Below are 9,651 nucleotides of genomic sequence, written 5' to 3' on the forward strand. Positions count from 1 at the left end.
CTTGCCTTTCTTGATACCTTTTTCTGTATTCATCCTCCTAACTCCATCAAATTCAGATGCTCACAGGCCCCACTCTTTCTACCCTTCCTGCCACTGAACAGATACTCCCTTATGAGATATTTCTTTGTATCTTCCCAAGGAATTATTTTAATTCAGTGATCATGAAGACAACTTGTATGTTCAGTGCATAAACATCTCAGTAAGTCAACACTAAAGAGAAAGGAGAGCTCTGGAGTGGAAATAATGTCCTACAGCACAGATGGAGTGTGTAGAAGTGTGCCCAGACCAGTCGTTCATTTTCATCTTTTGATCCTTTTCACTTTTGATAGGGGTGCTATGGGGACGATTTGGGTTATTTAACTGCTGGCACAAACAAAGAATTATGCCTATATGAAAGTGTAGAGAAACAGTTTTGTCATCCCTCAGCTACATATGTCTAGCCTGGAAGTGAGAAGTAGCTAGATTTTCCTCCTCACTGAAACACACATGGATTTTAGGATTGATAATACGATTATTTCCAGACATGCCATTGTCCACAACTGGAGTTGACATGGAACAAGGGCAGTTTGTACTTGATTTGTTTCTGTCAGATTATTACTAATGTTTCTCTTTCAGTTGAATTGGTACAGAAATGGTCAGTCTATTACAAGGTATTTCATACCTATGATCAGTTAATGATGGTGTCTTCCAGTTCCTTTCCAGGTGTAGTTTAGGGTACTATTTTAAAATGATTAATCCTTTATCCATTGCAGTGCTGGTTACCTGAAATGTCTTTTTTTCACAACTTCTGTCTGTATGCCTGAATGACCTGAGGTGTTTGGGTTAGATGCCATATAACAACTTCTGGACTCCCAGAAGAGACATTCTTCATAATATGACCTCAATAGGAAGGCATTCTTCCTTTTTGAGAACACAATTATTTTCCCTTGGTTTTGCAGGTTTTTTATTCAACAAGATGAAGTTATAGATGATGGAAAGATCTTGGGCTTGGGAAGGATTGTTTTGTCATTCATTAAAGTCCAGTTATGAAAGATAGAGCTCTAAATCTTTGGTTTGTTCTGAAAAGTAAGGAGTGTAAAATAGTCTGAAATATCCTAAAAGACAATGTGTATTTTCTTCCTTTTGAGGACTCTGTTTCCATTTCTTTATATCCCTCAATGTGTAGACAACACCTGCAGTAGAGTGTTATTAACAGAATATAATAGATCATCATCAGCAATGACTTCTTTTTCAATAGCACTGTCTTGGAAATGTCTTCAGTTCTGAAGAGCATTGAGGCTGCACAGTATGTGTGCGTAGGAATGAAAATGGTAGCACAAGTTGATATATTGAATTATTTGCCTAGATAAACTAGAACATTTCATTTGAAAGTTGGAGAAAAAGATTTGTCATCAGCAGTGTTCAACAATGCATAAAACTGCAAGAAAGAAGACACACCTAATGCATGTGTCTGAATCCTCAGCTGCTTACACTGAGATGATGCCAGTCATGAGAAATTCTCTCTAATTAATGCGTATTTGGTTGCATCAAGGGAAAAAAAAAAAATACCCAAACACAGACTCCTGAAATGTGCTGAGTAAATTTAAAATGTTGCTTAGAACTTCACCTATATCTGATATCATGTCCAAGAAAGAACAAAAACTCACTTTCAGCTTCAATTTGGCTTACTGGACAGCATGAGCAAAAACAGCTTCACCATTCTGAGGTTGGTGAGGCACTGGAAGACGTTGCCCAGAGATGTTGTGCATGCCCCATCCCTGGAAGTGTTCAAGGCCAGGCTGGATGAGGCTCTGAGCAACCTGGTCTAGTGGAAGGTGTCCCTGCCCATGGCAGGGGGTTGGAACTGGATGGTCTTTAAGGTCCCTTCCAACCCAAACTCCCTTGTAGTTTTATGGTTTTGCTTTTGCTTAATTTTTGCACAAACTAATATGTTTCAAGGTATTATTCAGTATGATGCTCAAAAACTTGTTTGGATAGTTATTCAAGTAAACACTGAAGTACTCAGAATGAAAGGAAATATGCACTAGAGCTACATGGCATTATTTAAATAGCTCAGAGGGGTTTTATTTAAAAGAGAATGAGTCACTGTTGAATTTTAAAGAAACATGCTATTTAAGTCACCAGTGCATAGAGGGGCCCCTATCATTAGCATTTTGCTTCTTGACACTAATTTATAGCACAGTGTAGTATTGCATCAAATCATTGTCAAACAGATAATGCCAATGCTCCAATCAGAGCTTTCACATCAGCTGCAAAATGACAGATAACAAGACTGGTTTTGCCTAAATAAAGAAATGCATCTATTAGAGTCCTAAATGACTTTTTCGCATGTGGTGTTCTTCAATTAAGAACACTCAGGCAAGTTTTGGATATGTGTTGGAATGAATCTTCACATACTGTAGAACAAGAGCAAAACTGTTCCTTACCTACTGAAAGGAAAACCATTTCATGAAGGTTATTGTGATTCAGCAGTACACACAAAAATATATTCTACCCTCATATAAAAGGGTAACATATCAAAAGTGACTCCACAAAGAAGAATTCTGAACACGACATACCTGGAGTCAAAGCCACACAATCTGTGTTGGGAGGCATCTGGGTCTTCTGCTTCCACTTATCTTACCTGTTTTCATGGGGACAAGGAAGGCCATAAATAAATGCTGCAAATCTTACCTTAAGGTACCAGGAACTATTATCACATATGCTACACAGTCCTTTTGCAAGAGTCCAAAATACAGAGCTAATTTATCCTCTCCTCATTCTCAAATAATTCCGTATCCCAGGGAAGATAAGGACTGTGTATTTCTGCTACGGGAGCTGTAACTATGATATTTCTAGCAAGTACTCCAGACCAAAAGTCATGCTTCCTTGACCTGGGGGATAGAGCAGATGTTCCCAAGTGTCTCTTACCTTTCTAATATGTTAGCCCAGGTTTTCACACAGTAATTTAACTATTTTAGGTGTTTTTCTCTTCTGCAACATGTCTTTCAATGGCCCAAACCATGTATCCTCCATTTTCCAAGCTTACATATACTCACCCTCTAAAAACACATCTCCCTCTGCCTACATATAGAAGAGCAGGTTTGCTTTCCTTTAAAGCAGTTAATAAGCTGTTCTGAGTGACCAGCAGTATGTTAAAACAGCCCTAATTACTGTCTCTCCCACACATATGTACCAAACATGTCTTAAAAATCCTACCAGTATTTTTCTCTCTGCCCTTTACATTTCTCCCAATTCTTCACAGTGTAGTCAACGCTCCTCCTCTCCAATTTTCCCACTATTGGTTGTAGATGCCTCAGTGGTTCCTGCCCTCAGCTGCTTCCTTTGGAGGTTTCCAACACACCTTAAAGGTTCCTTAGTTGCTGCAGCAGCAAATTCTAAAAAATGTTGTGAACCTAAGGTAAGGTGCTCTGCTTGGAGATTTGAGACTGGGTGCATATGCATCCCACTTTATTTATTTTTGCAGTGACCGTGAGAGGAAGAAGAAAGGAATAAGGTAGCTAAAGTGTTTTTTAGCTACCAGTTGGCCATTCTCTCCGTGGTGATGTAAGACTCATTTAGGTTTCTTCTAAGTTGGAAGGTGGTTGGTGCCCAGTACGAGCCAAAAGTACTCTCCTGAAACAATACAAGACAGATTATCCTCTTCTAAATGAGTTAGGATCACTGAAAGTAACCTCATTAAGTAAAAGGACTGAGCAGGACTTTCAATCTGTTAGCTTAGGCAGGTAAATATGATCACTTAACAGGAAAAAAACATCACCACCGAAGTCAGATAATGCTAGCCATATCCAAGATACATTGGATGTTTGTAGTACTGCACATAATTCGTCTATACCGATGTGAACAGCACAATACCAGACAACAGAAAAAAGATGAGCATCAAGTTCTGCGTCTTATCATAGACACTTATCCACAGCAACTCACAAATCTCACTGAGATTAAAGCTTAATAGCCTAGTGTGGCAGTGATGCTTTATTCCACCTGGAATTACTACATGATGCAGTATTTCCTAAAAAATTAAATATAAGCAGTGGCTGTCAAAACAAATGAACTACTCATTTGGTTTTTACTGTATTATCTTGGCTTCTTAAGAAGTTTGTTTACCACCGTGTGACTGCAGAACTGGGCATCGCTCTGTATACGTCTGCAGAAGTGACAGACTGACAGCTTTCATTCAGGAGTGAGGATCCCTTGCTCTAGCGGGCCAACACTCACCCTCAAGTGAACCACAACATTTTTATTGTAAAAATCACTATTATTTTGTTTTATCTCAACTTAGACCAAGATCCTCACAGAAACACCTAAAAGTCAGGTGCCATTTGGCAGCATTTTTTCTCCTTCTCAAGCAGTACACTGGTACGGTAACAGCAGCTTGAGGGACCAAGTGCCTGCCTTGCACAGGCACCAGAGGAAGCATTCAGGTGTTCAGGCTCACACACGATTAAAGGCTATTCCCTGTCTTCTATCAGGAAAACATGAGAAACAAGGTAAATTTTTCCACTGGACTGGATTCAGCTCTGGACCACCAATAGCTATAATTAGTGTTTACATCAAACGGTCCCAAACTGTGCCATAATGAAATATTTTGGAAACAGGTGTCTACCATCACACTGTGTGCTCTGTTTTCTGCAAGGAACAGCTGGTTTTCCCCCTTATCTGTTCTTTCTCTTTTTCCTTCTTATGACTTACTATATCTGTTTCCTTACAATTCAAATGGGAGCTATTTTGATCCATGAAATAAGAAAAACATGCTTGTATCAGCCTAGAAGCTGCCACACATGATTTAAAAATATTGCAGTCTAAATATTATATCATCCATCAGCACATCATATCTCATCATCAAAATCTTGTGTTTTTTTTCAGAAGGCTGAATTGAAATTTCTCTATAAAAAACCCATCTTTTTTCCCTCAGAAAATTTTAAAGCATTCCTTCTAATTCTGAGTCTGATTGAAAACCATTTAAAGCACTGAAGAAACAAGCGAAGCAAAAATTTCACACCTGAACTTGAGCAATCTTAGCTGTTACAGCTTCAGGGTCTGACTACACTATGTTGCATCATTAGGAAAGCCCTGTGAAGACATTGAGCTTCCAGACAAATGGGAATCCTCATCAGGATAACCCTCTGCCACTGTTACACACAGCGTGCCAAGGGGCTTGAAGATGCAGTCCATGCAATTCCCATTGCCCAGATATCAAATTTTGACTGGTGGAAAGCAACATCTATGAAGAAGTGGATAGATTTGAAACCATTGGCATCAAGCTGTGATACTTTTAGAATATGTGTGTGCGTTATCAGCATGAGGATTTCAGATGTAAATGTGAAATTCCCTGTGCCTTAGAAAGATAAGTTGCCTGAGAGATGAAACAAGGCTGTTATTTTACATGGAGCTTTCAGTCCTGCGAAGAAGATGGAGTACAAGAAAAACTGGGGGAGTTTTGTGGAAAGCTGAAGCTGTCTCGCAATCCTCATGTGTACGCCCATTGAGAAAGATACTGATCGTGAGTTTCTGCCACAGCATATTCTATTGGGACACATTTCTTATAGTGGAAGTGCCAATTTTGACTTAATTTGTATGCAGCTTGAACAATTTCTTTGACACATTTTGAATGATGGTAAAAGAACACTACACTTCTCTTCCAAATGAATTTGCAAAACTTTTTACTAACTAGACTTTTTCAGGGCATGGGTTATAGCTTCATAAAATTTTCACAATGAAAGGGCTAAGATACACTTGTTGATCTTACTGGTCATACAGTCCATTAAGACTAACATTCCATCAGATCCATTCTATTCCATCGAATAACAGTCATACTTCACAAAAATCATTGGTTCTGCAGTTGCTGTAGATAGTTGCACTGGTTTACTCATAGAAACATGAAACCAAATTTAGAAGAGGTTGTAACCTCACAATACTGAGTTCAAGACTGGTGTATCATCTCTTGCAAGGAGTTATATCAGCAGCCTAGCCTGTCAGTTAATGTCAGCACAGATTGTTTTCCTCCTGGAACGTGGTGGAGCCATTCTGACTTCTGTAAGATAAACACAGACTGGAAAATGCAGAGAGTTATTTTCTAGTCCAGCGAAAAAACAATGGTTTTTAATGTCATACAGTAACCGAGAAGAAATTCCAGCTTGGGTCTCTTGTACCTCACAAGTGCCCCATCCATCAGGCTTTTATATTAGCTTTACAATAAAAGACCTTTACAATTCTGTTTTTATTTCACTGAGGGAAAAAAAAGAAAAGAAAAGAAAAGAAAAAAATAAAAAAAAACTACCAAACCACACACCAAACAAAAATCCACATTATTTGAAATCTAAAGTTTTATAGAATAGACAAATAATTTATTGGTAACTTTGAGCGGTTTTTTTAATACACTCATGTGTATGGACAACTAACCAGGGATTATCAAAGACTCTGAATCAGGATAACTGACACATTAAAAGTTACATTACAGATATTACCAGCACCATCCTTGAAATGTATCTGGGACCAGCTTTTGGCCATTGCTCATCTCAGTGCAATAAATCCCAGTGGAAGCTGTAAAGTGAAAGTGCTGCACAAAACAGGACCAGAGATTACTTTAAGGTAAAAGATGTCACTGAGAAATCATAAAGTACCAATAAAAATGGTCATTTCAGCAGATGCTGTTTAAAGGGACCATCAACTACAAATTGCACAAAAGGGATTAGATGGTTTTGTATGATGAGGTGATGGCAAAAGAAGTGAGAGGTAAGCTTCTTACATGAACTAATATCATTAGAGGAGGCGTCAATTTACATGAGGTGAAGGTTTGTCTCAAAGGCTGTTTTACTCATTTCAAAGCTGAAATCTTGCCATAATGACAGAACAAGATGTTATTTGTTTCTTTCATAGCCTTTCTAGAAAATATTTTTGATGCATGCAGGAAAAGAATCTTTGAGTCTTCAAAGGAAGTAATTTTCCTTTTTACTGATTAGTCCTCATTTATTAATTAATCAGTTCCCAAATGGATTCAGAGCTATTTTAATCTAATATGCTACAAAAATGTAGATTGAAAGGTTACTGAATGGTTTGAATCCTTCATTTTTCCCTAAATAAATTAGTCCTGATGTCTTTTTGGACAAGCTTGGAACGGTGATTAATTAAACTTCAAATATTGTGAAATTACTGGAGAATATTTTATGAAACTCTGTGAAAGTTATCAGGTCTGAAAGATTTTTTATAAATTGCTGCTAAAACATTTCATCTGTACAATGAATGGATACTCTTCAATACCCTGATTACAATGAATTCTAATTTATGTGCAGTGTTAGTGTTGTTGTTTTGAATCTTTCCCTCAACTTAAATTTACTCACAATTCTGATTTATTGATGTAAATTGTTTGGCTGCATTAACTGTGCACATGTATTCAAGCCTAATTTTTGGAATTATGTATATTATTAAGACAGTGTCCCCATCATTTTGAAAGAAATATTATAGCTGAATTGTACAAATTAAATCATGCTGTAAACAGTTCCCTGACTACTCTTACACAAATATGCTCTAGATTGCAAAGTTCAGTCTTCCTAGTGCACTACAGAAAAGAAAAGGAATGGACAATGAAGATAGGACCCAGCAATTTGATATTATTTCTAGGGGAAGAAAAAGCTGAGGAGGAGTTTTCTATTTTTTAACAGCAGTGTCTACCCCTTTTACACTTTTTTTATATTCAAACTTGTCTTCCAAAATTCTAGTGACAAATAAATATCACCATATGCCATATCAACACTATCCTTATCAGCCATGCTGAAGCGCACCCAGACAAGCCATGCAGCTGGTCTCACGTCCATTTTGCATGCTTGATGCAGATCCTGTTGCAAACTCCCATCTGACCTGAGCACAGGTTTTTCTACCAAAGGAACTTCTGGTTCCTTCCAGAGCAAACTTAGATATGAGCTGGCACTGAAAGTCATTTGACAAACAGAAAACTAGGACGTCCACCCTCTTTCTAAGGTCCACACAAGGGATGAGCCAGCCTGCCAGTAGGAAATGCCTGCATGAGTTAAAAAGAATGGTACTTCTACCTGAACACTGAAAGTTGGTGTGGACTGGTAGAAAAGCTGGAATTTCAGCTAACTTAGAACTGTATTTGGCTATAGATATTTTTAATAACTGTGACTGAAATTCAAGCCAGGTATCTTTTAAAATATATAAAGCCAAAATTCTCTTTAAATTTAGTGTAGTTTTGATTATAGTATTATATAGCGCCGTGATTATCTGTTTTGCTGCCAGTTGATGACTTATTAGGCAATTATACATTGCTGAAAAAAAGTAATTTTACAGTCCACTATGCAACAATGAGGTAGCAGAATAAGAAAGTTTAAAAATTTAATAAACAAGCACTAAAGATGCAAAACATTAGGAAACGAAGTAGAGTTAATATTTTAAATATATGAATTCAAGTAATAAAAAAAATTAGAAAAGAGAATTTTCTTTCTTCTAAGTCAACAAAATTGAAAAATGCGGTGTTACAGTCAAAGGCAGGTTAAGGCATTGCAGAGTAGGCCCCCATCTATCCATTTCACAAACCTAGAGAAGTTTTGAACATTTAAAGTGCTTCAGAGCACATGAGGTGCAGTTTCCCTTTTCCACATAATGAAGGAAATAAAGAATAAAAAAATGAGACCTTCCTATGGCATCTGTAGTTATATATACCTGAAGAAAAGAGGACAGGAGTTCAGCATAGTAAAGAGAAATAGTAGAAAAAGACATCTTGTGCAAAAATGACTTCACTGTACAAAACTCCTATACAATGGTTTGTCCAGCATTTCAGAAATACCCTTTCTGGAAGAAGGTAAATAAACATACTGGTAATATTTTGCTTTTGGTCTAATCTTCCGTCAAGCCAGTATAATGCTTTGTATATCATTCCATCAAAAATGTCCTTTTAATTCACCAGCTGCAATTACATATGATTGCTTAATTAGAATAAGCTGTAAAAAAAAAAAAAAAAGAAGAAAAAGTTTATGCTGCACTTAAAAAAAACATAACTGTGAGAAGTTCCAGAAAGTAATTTTGCTTGCTGAAATTGTGTTATTAAGCAAACAGTGTTTATATGCTGATTTTTTAAAAAAGGAACAGAGTGCAATGCTTAATAATATATAATTTATTTTTAGCCATTATATAAATGGGAAAATGTCACACAATAAGCTGAGTCCTCTTTAAAATTATTCAGTGCCATGAGACGCAATGTCAAGATAGCACGACCAACCTTGCAGAAGTGGTTTTAAAGAACATAATATGTTTGTATCTCAAAGCAACCTCTACACACTAATTATTCTTCATAGTTCATTCTTTACCATTTACGCAGAAATCTTCATGCACATATTGTCTTATCTACTCTAAAGGTCAGCCCTAACGCTGCTGCTATGAAATGCAGGTTCTTCATCATTTCTTAATATCAAGACCAAGTAACATTGCAGGTGAAAAATACTGCTTGCATGTAAGTTCTGACAATTAAAATACATAACTGGGCCTGTAAATGTTGATGACTGAACATTCAGCAACCTGTCCAAGTTCCAGGCATAAGAACATTGAAAAGAGTCCATAAAATTCATGGAAAACAAAGAGACCATATTTCATCAATATATCGTAAAGCTTTCTGAATCCTCTCTCCTCTCCTCTCCTCTC

At 37.1% G+C, this 9,651-nt stretch overlaps 1 protein-coding gene across 1 annotated transcript in view; it reads left to right on the forward strand.

Moving 5' to 3' along the window:
• The window catches only part of GRM5 (glutamate receptor, metabotropic 5), a 36,463-nt gene that overhangs the window by 20,625 nt on the left and 6,187 nt on the right, over positions 1-9,651 (forward strand). The gene's annotated exons all lie outside the window — the stretch shown is intronic.

Source organism: Eurypyga helias, unplaced genomic scaffold, assembly GCF_000690775.1.
Source record: "Eurypyga helias isolate BGI_N326 unplaced genomic scaffold, ASM69077v1 scaffold9534, whole genome shotgun sequence".
Classification (NCBI taxonomy): domain Eukaryota; kingdom Metazoa; phylum Chordata; class Aves; order Eurypygiformes; family Eurypygidae; genus Eurypyga; species Eurypyga helias.